This window comes from Vicugna pacos, chromosome 6 (assembly GCF_048564905.1).
Source record: "Vicugna pacos chromosome 6, VicPac4, whole genome shotgun sequence".
Taxonomy (NCBI): domain Eukaryota; kingdom Metazoa; phylum Chordata; class Mammalia; order Artiodactyla; family Camelidae; genus Vicugna; species Vicugna pacos.
Window position 1 is genome coordinate 39,763,286 of NC_132992.1, and position 18,150 is coordinate 39,781,435.

Consider the following 18,150-nt stretch of genomic DNA (forward strand, 5'->3'; position numbering starts at 1 on the left):
GCAGAACTGAGACTAAGGGCTCTCCAGTCCCAGCCCTGTGCTCTGCTTCCCTCTAGATCAACAGTGTGTTTTACTGACTCTGTCTTTGTAATAAAGCAACTCTATAAGTTAGCATAGGCCCAGAGCCTGAGTATCTTTCCCCCAGTCCAGGAGCAAGAGTTCTAGCAATTATTGAGATTGTTCTTCCTCTTATCCTTGCCTTTTTGGTCAAAAATGGCCAAATATTGGCAGTTTCATGTGGTTCAATCCAGGAATTTGTTATTTATCATAACAATTTCTTTACTATTTTTCTAATTCCTTACTTTGTGCAGCCATACTCTTTGATGGGCTGTGTTGTCTTTTCACACCTTTATATTTATATTATAGTACAGAAATAAATGCCTGCACTGGTGGCTGAAGTGTTCAGATCTGGGTATTGCTATGATCAGCAAGAATTTATTGAAAAATTAGTACATGCCCGCGGTGCCAGACTGTACTAACAAAGTTTTGTTAGGCAAGACTTTTGCAATTGGTAGCCTCTAAAATGTGGGGAATCTTTGGAAGCTCTTTAAAGGAGAGTCTCCTCTCCACGATCTGTATGTGGCTAGTTTCTGTTGTGGATCATCAGAATAAACACAGCCTATTTTTTCCACTGCTGGCTGACTTCTGGGCTTCTGCTAGGGAACCCAGGTGGTCAAGACAAGATTCCTGAAAAGTGGGTTAAAGAGGGAGAGTCTGTGTTCCTGAGGTAAATATAAACATTTGGGGGATTATATGTTTTATCTTGGAGGTTAAGAGGACAAACTCTGTAGTCAGGCTACCTCTCCGGATTGAAATCCTGGCTCTGCCACTTGTAGCAGCAAGATCTTGAGCAACTTGGGTGCCTCTGTTCCTTCTGTGCAAAATGAAAACCAGTACTTCTCTCACAGGATTCATTAATGATTAAATGAATCATTACATATCCTAACAGGGTCTGTCACATAGTTAGCTATTATAAGAATAATTATATTTTTTCTCCTTTATTCTCCCTTATTTCTCAAAAAGCAACTCACATTTGACTAAAATATTTGAATGCTCTACTCTATATACCTTTTCTCTGTCTATACCTCCTTAATAATTTAAGCTGAGAGTGTATTTTTAAAAGATAGCTTTTAGATACAATAAAAAATGGGAGAGCTATACCAATTTAGAGATTAATAGAAGAGCTCATTCCCAGGAACTCCAGGTAAAACCCTGTTAGAAGGATAGCATTTACAATGTGCCTTTTCCTAGTTTAAATTCTTAGTGGCTCCTCATCCCCCTCAACCCCGAGACTGAGCCCTCTTTAAGGCACATTTGAAATCCTTTCATCCTGCTTCTGTTATCCCTTGTGCACTCCCCCTCACCTTCTGTAAGTCAAGTGAGCAAGGAGAGTGTGGGTCAGTACAAATGTGTCACCCTTAGTAGAGACTCAAAAGTTCCTCTTCTAGCCACAAGAAGTGTGTAGTGATTCTTCATGCACATTAAATATATAGACTTCACATAGTGCAACAAAGTTACTCTCAATTATTCACATATGAATTACTTAGTTCAGTGGTTCTCAGTCCTCACTGATCATTAGAATAATCTGGGGGGCTTTGAAAAATGCATGTAATGTCTCAAATGTTATAGTAGTTTTTTTTTCTCTTCATTTGACAGTCCACAGTGGGTGTTTTTGATTGAAGAGTAGTTTTCTTCTACTGATGATGCAAGGTGGTGCATCCTGGGGACACAGGAGTTCCACCTCAGTCTCTCTCCTTGGTATCATCTGGTTGCCAGAATTTTCTTCCCTTCCTCATCAAAGTTTACCTTTTCTAAGTTCAACTTCTTCATAGAAATGGAATCTGGCTAATATGATTACTTTGGGTTAATAGTAATATTTTACATTTTATAACATCTTACAGTTTATTAATAACAATGAAAATATTAACTAACAGCTACTTAGTATCTGGTATTTGTCAGGTACCATGCTGGATATGTCAATTCATACTCAAATATGAGCTCCCAAAGGACAGAGATCCTGGTCTGTTTGTTGACTGATTCATGCCAAGCACCTAATAGTGCTCAATAAATATTTGTTGAAAAGATGAATGGATAATCTTTCTAATAACATTGAAAGGCAGAGTTATTATTCCCATTTCCCAGTGGAAAAATGTGAAGCTCAGATAAATGCTATGCCCAAGGACATGCACTTAGAAGAGAGCAGAACCTGGAAGAACCAGGTTCCAAAGCCTACCTTCCTTCACTGCCTTTTCTTCCTCTTTGCCCTTTTTGCCTTCGGTTTGCTTCTCTCCTTCCGCTTTCCCTCATTTCTGTTGCTCTTTTCCTTCCTCCCTCCCTCCCTTTTCTCTGCCCCTTTTTCTCCTCCTTATTCCTCTGTCTTTTACTTACCTCTCTCCTTCTTTCTTTTCTTATTTTTCTTCCTTCTCTTTTCCTTTCCAGTGTTTTCTTTTTCTCTTCCCTTTTATCCATTTCCTCCTTTCCCTCTTTATTACCACACTTACAAATACTGCATTTTACTTCTTAGACTCTCATAGCAATGTTGGTAAGCAGAGCAGTTCTTCCTCATTTTACAGATGAGATATCTGAGAGAGGTTGATGCCTTGTCTGGTTTCCCATGGCTTGTTAGTGGTGGGTCTTCAACCTATTTGTCTTTCCATTTGTCTACTTAGTGCCTGTCCCACAGCCTGCACTGCCTTGCAGGTATCAATGGCTGTGGATGGCAGATGGTGATGCCTCTCCTCTGAAACATTCATTAGCTTCCAACAGAGTGGAGTGGATTCTGAGGTAATTTAGGAACCAGAGCAGGTTGGTGAGGGAGATCATGGGTGGGTGGGACTTAGACTGTCCTCAAATCTCACTTTCTGTGTGACAGTTACTCAAAGGCTGTCTCCTGCAGAAGGTTTCCAATGCTGATTTCAAAACCCACCAGTACCTGGGAGCCCACAAAGCATCAGAAGCTGTGCTCAGAATGGCGCCACTTTGTGTATCGGGGAATGCTATTTACTTCTTTAAATTACCACTTGGAGTCCCACATAGATAAATGGTGCTGGCCCATTTTTATCTTGGAACATCATCTTTTTTCTTCAGTGTAGCTCATCGCATGTACTGTTAGTGATATTCTAGAGCACATCACTAACATTTTAAAACCTCTACGACACGTTATCAAAGTGCTGACTAATCACAGCAGGTACTGTCTATAGTTATACCGCATTTCTTGGGTGTTTTAAGACATTAAGCCAAGGGCCAGGGCACCAACTGAAATAGGTCCTCATGTATTTTAATCTTGTATTAGTTTGGAAACACTAGGCTAAATTCCATAAAAGATCTGGGTGTCTTTTTTGTTATTGTTATTATTTTCTCCTCCCTCCTCAGCTTTTTTGAGGTATGATTGAGAGATAAAATTATAATATATTTATTGTGTACAATGTGATGAATTGGTATATGTATATATACCTTGCGAAACTGCGTGTGTATGTGTACGTGTTTATGTGCATATACATTTATCTTTGATTGGTGGTTTGGGAGTTTTTGATTGCATGTCTTTAGCTGGCCAGGATTAAGGCTCTGAGCTTGATAAACTCAGGTAAAGAAGCATTTAATAGGCAGTGTACACAAGTGTTTGCTACACAACCTACTCTGCTCTGTAAGACATAGTCTTTGCCCTGAAGATGGTTAAAGTTGTTTATAACAGATATGCATCCAGTTAATGGAATATAAGGCAGGCTGATGTAAGGACTCAGCGAGAGGTAAAACCAGTTGATGCTTGTAATAGGTTGCAAGATTTCAGTTCTCTCATTTGTTTCCTCGCACCCTAGCAAATGAAGATTACTTTACCAATGGTGTGTGACTCTGTACTTTATATAGAGTAAAATTATAAGAGTACATTTATTGAATTGGATTATTCACTAAACATATGTTAATACCTTGTAAACAAATCTCTTATCAGAGCTGCCTGTGACTTTGTTATAGTGAACCCTTAAGTGTAGTATTTACTGTAGGAATTTTCCATATGAAGGTATGATGTAATTTGTTTCTTTTCCATAGGAAAAGGAATCACTTTTTCTAATTAAAGTTATCTTGGAAGATTCCATCTTTCTAGAATGTATTATGCTTATGCTGAGAGAATATCTATAAATGAGGGTTAGTTATTTTATTCATAATTTTTCTCAGGTAAGGTGAGGGATCTAGTTTAAAAGACTGTGAGCTGAAAATGCTATGGTAGTTAAAAGACTCAGTTGTAAATAATTTGAAGTAGGTATCATGACCACTACTTCCTCTGTCTCTGATGGCACCTGGTGGATGTTTGTTTGCTGACTTGCTTTATCATTTTTGGCCAGATCTTCTCAGTAGCAAATTGATTTTTGTTATTTTAGTTAGCAGTGGAAGGGAAAAAGATTAGGCCTTAGTAAAATCTTATAACATTTCAAACTCTGGAGTGATAAGGAGAAAGCTGCTAGGAAATTTTTCTTTGCCTGGAATGGAAACAATGTTACTTGAACAAAAAAGAAATTAAGAATTAAGAAGGACTTGTTAGGGGATTACCTATGTCTAAGAGTGTGCTAAAGGTTATGGAGAAATCAAAAGTAGCACAGGACATGGTTAGTACCCTAAAGAGCTGTGTACTTGAGTAGATAAGATTAAGACCTATAAAAAATTAAATATCAAAACAGGAAAGCCCCAGAAATTCCATTGCAGAGTTTAAACAGCTCATAAACCCCTGCTTCATATGTTGGTCCTGAATGTTTTCCTTCCTCTGTATAACACAGCACTACTGGACCTCTACCAGCACATTAAAGCCACTTGGTTTCATGTCACATATTTGTGTTTGGAGTTAAATCTAATGAAGCAGCAAACTGTATTAACTCTAAAGTCAGGCATGAGAAAAATCTTAAATTTAGAAGATGACAGAAATCTCTGAACATGTTGAAGCTAGTTTCTTTGGAAAAAATCACCCCAAGGTTTGCTTCAGGCTCCAAATCTAGATTTTCATTCAGGATCAAATCCATCCTTCCCTGGGCTTTTGGAGGCTTTTTGGCCTTTGCTGATGGGAATTTTGCCTGAAAAAGGACAGAGGAATGGGGCTCAAGCTGACTGGAGTGTGAGGTCACTGTCAAATCCAGGAATGTCCAGCAGAAGAGATGAATAACACCTTGCATCTTGTGGGGAGGTCTTGCCAGCTCTGGCCTTGACCCTAGCCCTTTGAGGGGTCTCATTGCTGAGGCCCATGAACCCCTCCAGAACTCAAGCTTCTTTTCTTCTTTCCAAGGACTCTTCATGCCAATGGTGCCCAGTTATACCTTAGACAATTTCTCTGATGACTGGGTCAGTTAGGGCTCTGTTTACTGTGACTGAAATCCCTAAATGAACGAGCCGAAGCAGAAAAAGGGGCTTTTTGGTTCTTACAACCTACAGAGCCAGAGAAGGGCTGATTTCTGGCTCCAGCTGTGTCACCAGAACTCAGTTTCTTATCTCTCAGTTCAGCTCTGCTCTCCCCCTGTTGACTTTATTCTTAGACAGGTTCTTCACTCTTGAATGGCAAACAGATGGTCAGCTTTAGATTTGACATCCTCTCCAAATCAGCGGCCAACAGTGATTTCTTTACGATGTCTCATTGCATCTCATTGGCTTCAGTGGGGTCCCTTACCATCTCTGAACTAAATTCTGTACATTCGGAGGATATAAAAAGCTGATTGGCTTAAGACTGAGTGGCATTCTGCATTCCTTGGTTGGAGTCCCACCCAAAGCAAATAAGTTAGAATATGGAAGAGGTGATGTCTGAGAGGAAATAATAAATCCAAACATCAGGTAGCAACAATAATAACTGAGCTTATGTATTAATATTATGATTGCAAATTTTATTCTGATCACCAGTGATGAATAATTTTCAGGTAATAATATCTGCTTTGTATGGATATCTGAAAAAAGTAGAAGGGATGCTGTGCTTCAACAACAATAAGAGCCACATATGCCCCCTGTAATTTGGTGTCCAAATATTTTTTGCCACCAAATATTCTCAGAAGGTTTACTGTACTGATTAAAGCAGTATCTACAGCTTCCATGGTACATGGCCATATAGGCCTGTGGCTAGAGCACTTGAATACTTGTATACTTTGTGAACGAAGGTCAATTTTGAAGCCAGAAATGCAGAATTGGGCATTGTCAGTAAAGGATTAATTAAACCCTTTTTCCTTCTGCATGAGAATTTGACCTTTGCTTAACTCTGTTACTCTGTTCTTCTGGAAACCTGAAAATTATAAAATGTCAACAATATTTCCAGATAACACTGGTTAAGGTAAAAAAGATCCTTGGTTAGTAAAAATGGCTCCCTGAAAGTAGGAGAATTCCCTTGGTCTGGCCCTGACTCTGTTCTCCAAGAGGAGCTATTTATCCATTCTGTCCATGGCCCTGGCTCTGTCCTCTGGGAAGACCCCTTGTCTGTTACCTTCCTTGACCTCATTTGAAGTGAGTGGTGAGAAGTAAATACTCTTTGGTAGCTGTGAGGACTTTGTAAGCCATTTCCTAACCATCTTATTCCAGAGTTCAGAATCTTGCTGGACCTACAGATGAGAGCTAAAGAGCTTCCCTGATTGGGGTGAATGGCTGTTAATGAAAATATTAATAAGGTTCAATATTTCTGTGGTACTTTTATATACATTATTGCCTGCAATCCTCAAAACAACACTACAAGTCGAGGATGTGAAGGCAGTGAGAAAGGCCATCGAAAAGTTCATGGTGAGCTACTATAGGCCCATTCATAAGGCAAGAAAACACTTGGTGACATGCTACTGCTTTATGGGTCCACTTTTAAGCCAGTCCACGCCATTTTGGGGACCAGTTATTTAGCAACTTCGGGTTGTTAAAAGTCTAACTTGGCCTTAGAGTTGATGAGACATCCATCTTTTCCAACCAAACAAATGACTTGCTTCTGGCAAGGGAGACTGATAAGATTCTTCTCATACTGAGAAGTCATATTTAAGTCTGGAACCCCTGATCCCACCCTGCTCTCTCCGTTTTGTAGAACCATGGATTTCAGCTATGGAAAAGCTGATAATATTGTTGTAGACCCATGGTTTTCACTCCATCTTCCTCAGAGGTTGAGGAGTTTATCAGAGGTGACTTCAGGGGTCAGATTATAGCAGATAAGATGGGGGATGTTGTTGAGAAGGGCTCATCAGCCTTGGCTCTGGGCTTCTTACCCCTTTCAACCAGAGACACCCAGCTTTGGTCTGTAATGTTAGAAGAATGGGTTCTACTACTAACCAAAAAACTTGCAAACCATGGTTATTAGCTAAATCCATCATCTCTGCAGATGAAAACCTTGAGTCTCAGAGAGGTTAATTGATTGACCTGATATTACACAGATGCTCACTGGAGGAACTGGCATTAACATTTGGGTTTCCTTAATGCCAAATCAATACTATTGGCACTACAGTGGCTGCCTGTTACTTCCCTTAGTGTGGTCTAAGAGAAGGAGTGAGAATCAGGCTCTGCCATGACTGAGAGCATGGCTGATTTGGGCAGGCAGCTTCACCTTTTGCTCTTGGTCTCCCAATTCCTCATTAGGTGAAGCAAGAACAATTCTGGCTTTCCATCCAGAGAAAGGATGCTCTGTGCCTGGCTGATAGTACACCCTGCTAGGATCTTGGCACCTCTCTGGCATTTTATCAGCCCCTATTTACTGAGCCACTGCCTTAATTCCTTCTGCCACTCCATACACCTCCCCACCGCTCCCCACTGTTGGTTAACAATGGCATTGAAAATCTCAAGTAGGAGGCGACAATGTAATTGTCTCATTCAGTTTCGGAGTTTTAGAATCTTGTTCTTCTCCAGAGTTGTGAGGACAGAGTAGATGTAGGTCAGCTTGATTTTCTCTCTATCCATTAAATATGCAAGAGATGGCTGATTTTTCCATTTTTCCTTCTCCTCAGTTCGCATCATATGTTTGTTTCTGCTCAGGGCTGGAAAGAAATGATTGCTTTAGATTTGCTTTTCTTTCATGAACTGGAGAAATACTTCACTGGGTCTGTTTAAATGTGGCTTTTCACACAGTTTCAGCTTTTGTTCGGGGAGGGCTGTGAGTATTTTCCTCCTGTGTGTCTTATTGTCCCATAGAGAGGAAAACAGAACCCTAATGTTTGGAATGCCAGTGATTCAGGAAGTTCCTAGCAGGTCTGCCATTTGTTCCAACTACCAGGTTTGGTCCCAGAAAAGAGTGGTAGGTGTTCTCTAGAAGTTGAAAGTGATACGATGTGTCGCCTCGATTCTAAACCTCCTTCCGTGGGCCTAATGAGATCTGGGGCTACTGTGCATGAGAAGGTTCTGTAGGCTGGTGTCCATCAGGGGAAATGATTAGGGCAGACTTCGTTGGTGGGAGTTTGCCCATATTCTGAGAATGAAAGGCTATTTACTTTAGAATTAGAGTCGCTTTCTCAGCTGTTTATATTCCGTTTTTAATTGTTTTTCTGTTGCTTGCTTTGTTCTTTTGGTCTTTGACAAATGAAAAAAATTCTTTTCAATAACTTTTAAAAAAGGTATTGTAATGCTTTCCAGAGGGGGAAAAAGTGAGCAAATTGCCTCACAGAGAAACATTGTACATTTGTATTTTTATTTGTTTAGTACTAAATCTGATCCCCCAGCCTCCTTTTCTAAGTGTGGAACAACAATTAGGAGGTAGTTTTTATTTTTTTCCAAAGTGACTTCAGGGAAATCCCTTTTAAACCTATGGATTTTAGTCCAATGAGGGATCCTCTTCCTCTGGTCTAAATTTTGCATATCGTCTGTTTCTTACAGGGCTTCCGTATTGTCTCAGCCTCCACTGGAAATGCAGCAAGGATTCCTAGCACATCCCAGTTACCATAGCAACAGCAGTCTTTCCCATAATGAGCTGCATCATCTGAACTGATGTCACAGCATCATGCAGCAGGTCAAACAAGGCATCTCCTAGTATTGCATCCTACAGATGTGCTGTAAACATCAAAAGAAGACGGTGGGAGCAGGAGATGGTGAGTGTTAAATGTCTGGGCCTTAATTGCACGGCTGTTTTCTTGGTTAGTCTGTGTCTGCTGAGGCGGAGATGGGGGGATGTTGTCTGCTTAAAATGGACTAGGGAAAGAAGGGCTGTTTTACCTAAATCTGTTTTCAGGCTGCTGCTGGGTTAAGACAAAGGCCTATAAGAGTCATACAGGAATCAAAATGTGTAGAATTATTCTTGTTTGATCTCTACCTAGTATTTTTAGTATTCTCGTGGAATTTTTCATAAACATAAGATATTTTTCTATTGCAAAACCCCAAACAGACTCTGTATTGAGCAATTCACAGTATTTAGACATTATAAGGATATATATTTCTTTTTTATGGGGCAGAGCTAATTGGTCCCCTATTTGCTCTTGTGATTTATAAAATACTAAGTGATTTACAGCATGAAATTCAGTATTTACCTCGGTTGGGTTTCAGTTTCTTCATAGCAAGGAATGAATGCTGAATAAGCATCTGACATAACCCTGATGTGAAAGAAGATCTCTTGCATGTTCAAGATAGAGAATTTAATAAAAACATTAAGACCCAAACCAAGTGAAATCATTTGAGCCTTTTGATTTAGATGGTAGTCCTTCAACCCATGTCCTTCATAGTTAGTTGAAAGACTGCCACGATATTTTTCCATCTCTAGCTAGCCTTTAAAATAGCTGGAGTTATTTGCAGGCTGACTTGTAACAAGTCTCCTGTCTGCGGCAGTTGCAGTGAAGGGTAACACTGAGGAGGCCTCTGGAAGTGGCAGTGGTGTTGCTACTTTTTGCTTAACTTTAACCAGAATCTAATAAGATGAATAAATAGCAGAGTCCTCAGTGATTGTGGCGATTACAGATCTCTGGGCTCAGTCATAACCTCAACTCAATTCTGAAACTCCATGTATCATGCTTTTTTAAACTCCTAGCTCTGTCTTTAGACCTCTTCATTATTATTATTTTTTTTTTCTGAAAAATATAACCTGACAGTATTTGATAAGGAGCAGTGAGTTGCCTTTTGTGTTGGGAAACAGATTTTCCCGGTGCAGCTGATTGCTACTAAGGAAGAGAAAGGAGGCACATGTCAGTTCAATTGATCAATATGTCCACTTGGAATCAGGGAGTGGTCTTTTGGCTCAGTGCTGCCAAGCTGATAGTTTTTACTTGAAAAGTCTCACAGGAGAGAATGGCCGTCTTTGAGTTCCTCTTCTTTCAGGCTGTTTATTGAGCCTAAAAGAAATGTATTACAGGAAACAGGAAAAGCAATACCTCTTCCCAGCTTGGAGTGATTTTTTTCTTTTCTTTTTTTTTTTTTTCCCGCAGAGTCGAGCATATTGGTCCCATTAGGCACTAGCTGGAATGAAAGACCTTGGATTTTAATTAGTTTGTTTATACACATCACACACATGCTGCTCTTGGTCCTTTAGGCTTATGTGGCTGATATGCAGCTGAATGGGATGGGAGAGGTCAGCTCAGCCTGGCTTTATCGCAAGCACTTACGAGCATGGGTTGTTCATTGCCTGCTTTTTTATGTTGTATAATGTGAACAGAAAGCTCTGCTGGGACCTCTGGGTGTGAACACAGCTAAGTCAGTAGCTGTAAGGTGACAGGGAGGAGTGCTGGATGGTATGGGGGAGGGGAAAGTGTGTCTAGTGGCTGGATTATGGGTCTGGAGAAAATCACTCAGTGCCCATTGGAATTCGTTTAAAGTATTACTTCCAAGGAAAAGCTCTGAAGAAAGACTTGGTCGGTAACATGAATTGCTATGAATAAAAATAACCATAGGCAGCATTTTAATGAGTTTCCTATTTGCTTAATTTTTGTCTCTTTTGTCTAACAGTGCTCTCAACTGCTTCATCATGGGTGATTTGTACAATTACTGGAAGTCACAGAAGCCAGAATCCTTAAGGGCAATGTTAGAAAAAGTGGAGTCATGCTTGGAGGGTGGGGAAGGCGCTGGTGGGTGTGGGCTGACGCAGTTGTCTGGTAGGACATCCTTGCAGTTTAGAGGAGCCTGTGATCTCTCCTCGCCCCTGCAGATGTTCAGAATGCGATTGCAGACCCCCAACTTTAGGCTTTTGTGCTCTTTTCACTCCAGGAGAACAAAGCCCTAGTAATGGGAGCTACCATCCTGGGTGCTGGGCTTCTCTGCCGAGGGCCACAGCCAGTGCTGCTCTCTGATTAGCTGTGTGTCTTAATTACTGGCTGAGGCTGTTTCAGTTGTCTTAGTTTTAATATATCCCCAAGGGGTGGGTGGGGTGGGGTGTGTATGGGGGAAGGGGAGAGATTGCTCTGTGGCTGCATTTTGTGGCGTTTCTCTGAAACTTTCTAGAATTTAAAGAATTTAGTTTCACAGTGATGAGTGAAAGATCATCAAGACCATATTTACTGTGTGGCCAAGTTTAGACCACAGAAGCCTCACAAGAAGCTAGCCTCCTCCGTGCTTTTGGTTGTGGCTCTTTTCACTGAATTATAGAGTTACAAGGAAGTTAATTCTTGTGGATAACTAGGCCATGATAGGATGATAAAGAAAAATTGTAACACCCACAACTATCATTTATGTCATTTATTCAGTTCTTATTATGTATCAGGCACTGGACTACACATTGTATATATTTTCTTTAGCCTTCATTATGACATCAGGAGGTAGAGAGTAACAATTTCATTTTATAGGATTAGGTGTTATTAATCACATTTTGCAGAAACCAGGTCTTAGCCAGGTTACCAAATTTGGCTAAGGTCATATAGTTAATAAGTGGTTGGGCCAGGATTCCAAACTTATGTAATTTGAATGTGATGCCCACCTGCTTACCCACAGTCATCTAAGTTTTATGGCATCCTAACTGTGTATAACATAAGAGCAGTCATCTTTACTCTATCACACTTATCTCTCCCCAACCCCATTCTAGTTGGAAAATCAGATTTCATGTGTAGAATGAAATCTCATTTACAACACTAAGATCAGTTTTACTGCAGGGATGAGCATGAATCTTGGTCAGATGCCACTCTGATCTTACAGATTTAAGTAATGCAGAATTGATGCTCAAAGCCTTTGCCACTACCCTTGCCTGACGTATCTTTCTAGCAGGATCTGCGAATGGGAAATGCTACATGGATAAGCATGGGCATGATGGAGTTGTCCTAAAAACAGGTCTTACCTGACTCAGTGATGATTCAAGTTTGTCATACCTGTCTTATCAGCTACATTTGTAGTGCCCTGCTAACTTTAAGACATTTCCATTCCCTGTTAACACCTAGAAAGAAATAGAAGAGGAAACTTCTGTCACAGCCAGGAAGGGGTATTTTGAATCCATCTCTTGGGTCAAGAAGATAAAAGAGTTATTTTGCTGAAAGTATTAGTAGCTGAATTTAAATGCTGCCTATTTCTGACAAAGTAGAAGAATATGGTCTTGTGCAACATCCTGGAAGCCTTGTGTTTGAGGAGAACTGATACAGTCATCTCTGCATCATCTTGCCCTTCCCCAGCTCTCCACACCCAGCATCATTACTGGGCTGTAAAGGCTGTTCTTTGTTTGACTGTGGGGCTAATGCACACACTGACAGCATACTGATATTGATTCCGGTATGGTGAATACTTAGAAATATTATTCCACAGAGATCTTAGCCATTTCTAGGTTCTGGGAAGAAGTTAACATTTGTCCCAGCCTGCTTTAAGGAGGCCCAAGTTCATGTCTGCATGAGCTGCAGGAATTAGAGGCTGACCAGAAAGCAACAGAGTTACTGGGTGCAGTGAATATCAGAGTTAGGTTCTAAGTAGGAAATAAAATAGCCAGTGGAACTGAGGGAAATTGATAGTCCTGCTGCATGTCTCAGATTTCCTTCTTTTCCAAGCGTAGAATCAATGAGTGATAATTTGTTTCGATCCTGTGGATTCAGTTAAATTTAACAGCTATTTATTGAGTATCTACTATGTGCCAAGCAATGTCAGGGAACATAGCAGTAGGACAAGACAGATGCAGATCTCTTTCTCCACTACATTCTAAGGGTGGTGGGGTGGGGGCGGTGCAAAAAAAAGCAAGTAAATTTACAGTGGAGTGATTTATTCTCTCTGACACTGTAATACTATTTCTATTCCCTTCCATTCCATGTGCTAATAAAGAAGTCCAGTGTCTCTGCATGTACACATATATGGTCTATGCATGGAGGTAGAATCACTGCATTGAATAATAGCTTTGGTTTTATTTTCTGCTTTGGGATTGGATTAGAATCTTGATGAGTGTGGACCAAGCCAATATGGAAATTAGCATTTTTTTGGTATAAGTCATTCTGAAAAATATAATTGCAATCAAACAAAAAAATACATGTCTATCTCAGTTGACATAAACCTGACATATGGAAATATGAAATGTATTTGACAGATCAGTTAAGGAGATTTTTTTTTTGTTTTTATAAGAGATATTTCTCACCCTTAAAAATGATTTGTCCAGAGAGCCCTCTGAATTGAACTTTCCAGCCAGTGTGCTGGTAGAGTTACGTGCCAGTCACCCCCAGCTATGAGCAGCCTGTTCATTAACCCTAGTATGCCTTCCAAACATCCCTTTAAATAGAAAGCATTTGTCTAAACAATCATAATACCTAATGTATTCAAAACTGTGATTGTATTTTCATGAAATTTTTCAGGTGCATGTTCATGTATCTGTGAGGTATGTATGACTTGTGACAGTCATTTGCAAATTGACTTTTCTTCTTTGATGGCAAGTGCATGTGCCCAGATCTGTAGATGGGCCACGATGGGAAGGCTTTTCAGGGAATATCACTTTTTATAGGACTTTGGCTCTAGCAACAGACTTTTAGATATTTTGAATTAATAAGGTCGAAGATTTCTCCACAAGCACATACCTGTCAGCAGCTCAATCCCCTAGTTGGCTTTAGGACTTGGTAAGGACAAAGGAGAGACTTTGTTTCCCTGGTAAGCCACCAGTAATGTTTCTCCTTGTTCTTTAGCTCTAGGACATGCTCCAAGCCCTTCCAACTATCTCGCAACTGTTGTGCTTTTGAGTCACAAGGGGAAACGGGTTGGGAATGTGGAACCATTAGAACAGGATCTCATACTGGGTGATTCCTGATCTTGTTTTATATAGCTGCAAGGCAGGCTTCTTGGACTTAAAACCTGTGCTAAGGCACAGGGCCCCACGCTTAGAGGGGTCCATACTTGGTTTAATGCTCTGCTGTTGCCATCTTGTAATTCTTAATGATTTTTGAGCAAGAGGTTCTGCATTTTAATTTTGCACTGGACCCTGCAAGTTATCTAGACAGTTCCTTATGGCACTTTTGATATAAAAAATTGGCACACAAATCTGAGTTTTAAGCTTCTCTTTAAGAATTAGATGATGTGGCTCACTTGGCAAGAGTTGACTGCCTTAAATGGATCAGTATTCTCCAGTTCATCATGGTCTCCCCACAACTCCCATTCATTTACCTCCACTGCTGCTGCCTGAGCCCTGTGGGTATTTAAGTTTGAGACTTCGTTCTGGAATAATTCAGATAGAAATTGTAGAGCTGAAAAAAACTAAAAGACCATTGTCAAAACAACCCAGAGCAAAGACCCCCATGCATGGTAATTTAAAGGTGTCCATTATAATTCAGCACTATGCACAGTAATTCAGTGGCATTTCTTTTATTGGCAATGAGAGACATCTTACATTATACTTGAAGATACTTGATAGGTCAGACTTATTTGTCACCACCATTGCTTTCAGGGGAGAAATCAAATCTTCTTTGCAAAGCAAGCTAATTAACCATCCTATTGGTTCACTGTTTATATTAATTATCCTGCCCTTTGTTTACTACTTGATTACTTTTATCACCTTCTTTGTTTAATCCTCATGTAAATTACACAACATTTTTATGCTGGCTGGGTATTTTTTAGCAAAATTTTTTTCTATTTCTCTCTCCAGGAGGCTGGGGGCCTATAATTTGAGGTTATATTACTGCAGAAGAGTTCACTTTCTTTTTTTTAATTAAGAAGGGAATTACAGTCAATATTTATAATGAACTCTTCTCCAGCAAGGCAGTTCCAGCCATGCAAATGTTCATAAGTCAAGATCCGCTGTTACTGTTTATAATAATGAAATACTGGTAACAGACTCCTGGACCTTATAGTAGGTGAAGCATTCTCACCCATCATGTCACAGTGAGAAGTGGCCGTATTAATCTACAGATGTGCAGAGAAATGCTAGAGAATTAACATGAATGATGGTGCTTACTGCACTGGAAAAAGGTAATTTTTTTTTTTTGACTGTGTGACAGTAACAAGGACCTGACAGATCCATAAGGGACTTTTGTCACCTCTCAGGGATGGAATCTTCTCTAAAGATCAAGCCCCAAGGACTCATGGCCTTACTCTGTACCCTGTAACAATCCTAATGCCCACCATGTTTACCCTTGTACAAACTGTAAAGCAAGCTGTTTCAGGTAATTTCACCAGAAGTCAACAATCAACAAATGCATCGAAGGTCTACCATGTACAAGATCATATGCTAAAGAAACAAACCCTTTACCAATTAGGAAGACAAAAAGCAAGCACATGTATATTACTTGGAGAGCTTGTCATAAATTTAACACTCTTGTTGTCTGGGCTCTGCTTGTAGACAGTCCTGATTAGTTCTTCCCTTGTTCCCGGGGTACTCTGAGATGGAGCTCCAGGCATATCTGGAGCTGCCACCTCATCTTCTATTCTTTTCATTTTATTCCTTGATTTAAATGTGTTTTCTGGAGTAACTGTTACTTTTTCTGGCCCACTCAAAAATCTTTGTTTCCCACTGTCTCTCAGCTTTTTTAATTCTTAGTGCTCGTCATTTGTTTCTACCCTTCCAGTCTCCTATCCTCTGGACAGACGGCTTGAAGCCCACCATAATCCTCCCCACCAGCAGCCCCATAGGCCCCCATCTTCCCTGCTACTATTTATTCCTGTTACATTAACATAAAAATAGCCCATCTAAAACCAGATGACACTTAGCTCCCCTTGTGAAGTACTCTGCTTACATTTAGCTTTTGATAGTTAATTCAAATATTGCACTGTGTTTAATCTGTTGTTTTGTTTTTGTGTGAATTAAAAGCAAATGACTCTTTAACTCATATTACTCACTCTTGCAGGCAGTCTATGTGAGGTATCAACTAGAAATAACCAAAATAGCAGGGGCTTATGTGGTAGAAGACTGTATGCAAAAATGAAAACAGGTGTGCAAATAGAGTTAAAAATTTGTGTCCTTTAGTGTTATTATTACATTGCATTTTCAGTTAAAAATAAATAAAAATAACGGGGAAGGAATGATGAGAAGGTGGGCAGCACAGGGAGGCTCCAGAGAGACAATACATTTCTTCAGCCTGGGCTAGGGATGGCACACAGCTTCCAGAACACTGAGAATACCTGTCTCAGAAGAGCAGCTGCTTGAAGAGAAAGGACAGATCTGGAAATAAAGGTAGAAATAAAAACAACCACAGGAGCAGGCATGATTGCTCAGGGAACTAATAAAGAATCAGATTGTTGAATTGGATAATATGATTTTAACTAATTTAGTAATAAAAAATTGATAGCATGATTTTTAAACATACGAATTTTGACTAAATTGAAAATGACTAGGCTAAGAGGCATAGGACCAAGAAAAAGGTGTCATAACCAGCTTAAGAAGAGACATGTTTCACCATGTTATTTTTCTCTTAGAGAATTTTCCCCTTTGTTCCTTGCTCTGCTTAGTATTATTAGGTTTATTTGTTGTGAAGATGAGTAAACCTTTATTTTGTTTTAATAAAAAAATTGTTCTTTAAGAAAACAACAAAAATCATGTTGTCTGGTATGATGTTTTTTCTGTTTCATTGATACTAAATCTTAACACTATCCTTTTGTAAATAATACATATGCGTAGATACCCGAATTAAGAAGTAGTAAAATGAGTGCTGCCAACCAGCTTGAAGAGAAAACAAAGTGCTTCTTTTCAAGGATATTCTAGAACCTCAAATGGTGATGGAAAGGCCACATTACCAACTAAAAGTGAATTTTTGCAGCAGTTTGTACCAAAGAGGTTTCCATCCTGGATTTTGGAATCCCCCAAATCTAAAAATTTACACATATGTATGTAGACTGATATTCTCTGTGCAGGAGATTAGTGGTAGGGGAGATGGGCAGGGGTGTGTGGTCCTGTGGGAGCAATAGTTATGTTTCCCTTCTTGACTCATGTCATCTCCTGACACCCTAAACCTAAACAAGAATAGAGCCTGGCAGGGTAGGTTTTGGAGCCAGGTGTATTTACCTTTGAATCTTACCTCTAATTGACATAAGATTACAAGATCTGTGATCTTGAGTTTCTTAGACTGTCATTTTCCCCAGTCATAAAATGAGGAGAATATCCATTTTATAGGATGACATGAAGTACGTATTTTTATGTAAAGTTACTGGCACAGAGCAGGCATTTGATAAATAGAAGTTATTATTATTTCACTACTCAATAGTGGGATAAGATTATTACTCCCCCAAGAAGAAATGTAATTTCTCAACTCCAATCCTGAAACCAGAGAAATAATTTTCAGAGCTTCTATTAGTGGAAAGAAAAGCCCTTCAATATATTTTAAATGCTTATACTGTGCTAGGCACATATAATATCTCATGTAATTTCTTTTTCTTGCTTAATTTTTCTCCATGGCACTTACCAGCATCTGCAAAGTATACATTTTACTATATCGTTTGTCTCCCCCTTAGTATAAAGCAAATTGCATGAGGGCAGAGATTTTTGTCTGTTTTGTTCATTGATATCTCCTTAGCTCCTGAAATAGTGCCTAGCATGGGGTAGGTGCTCAGTAAGTTCTTGTTGCAAGAATGAATGAACCATATAACCTTTTGAGAGGCAACTTGATGGTATTCAGTGTGCAGAAAATGAATTCTCTTTTGCAGTGATACTTTTCAAGGTTCTAAACACCCTTGAGTGATTCTTGCTATCCAGATACCATGTCAGGAAGCCCTGTGGCTGATGGTTAGGTCATCGTTCACCATCCAGTTATTCTAAACCTTTTCATTGAAAGAAGGGATATTGCCCAGGCAGCTCTCATGGGCTTCTCCTCTCAAAGGGATTTCTAAGAGGGAATTGGGGTTTACCAGGACATCCAAAAGATGCATTGATTCTTCTACTGGTGG

General features: G+C 39.7%; 1 protein-coding gene across 5 annotated transcripts in view; it reads left to right on the forward strand.

The window, feature by feature from the left end:
- The window catches only part of AKAP6 (A-kinase anchoring protein 6), a 567,738-nt gene that overhangs the window by 65,289 nt on the left and 484,299 nt on the right, over positions 1 to 18,150 (forward strand). For all 5 annotated transcript variants that reach the window (XR_012073484.1, XR_012073483.1, XR_012073482.1 and 2 more), the window contains one exon: positions 8,791 to 9,002. The gene's annotated coding sequence lies outside the window, so the exon portion shown is untranslated. The remainder of the gene's footprint in view (positions 1 to 8,790; positions 9,003 to 18,150) is intronic.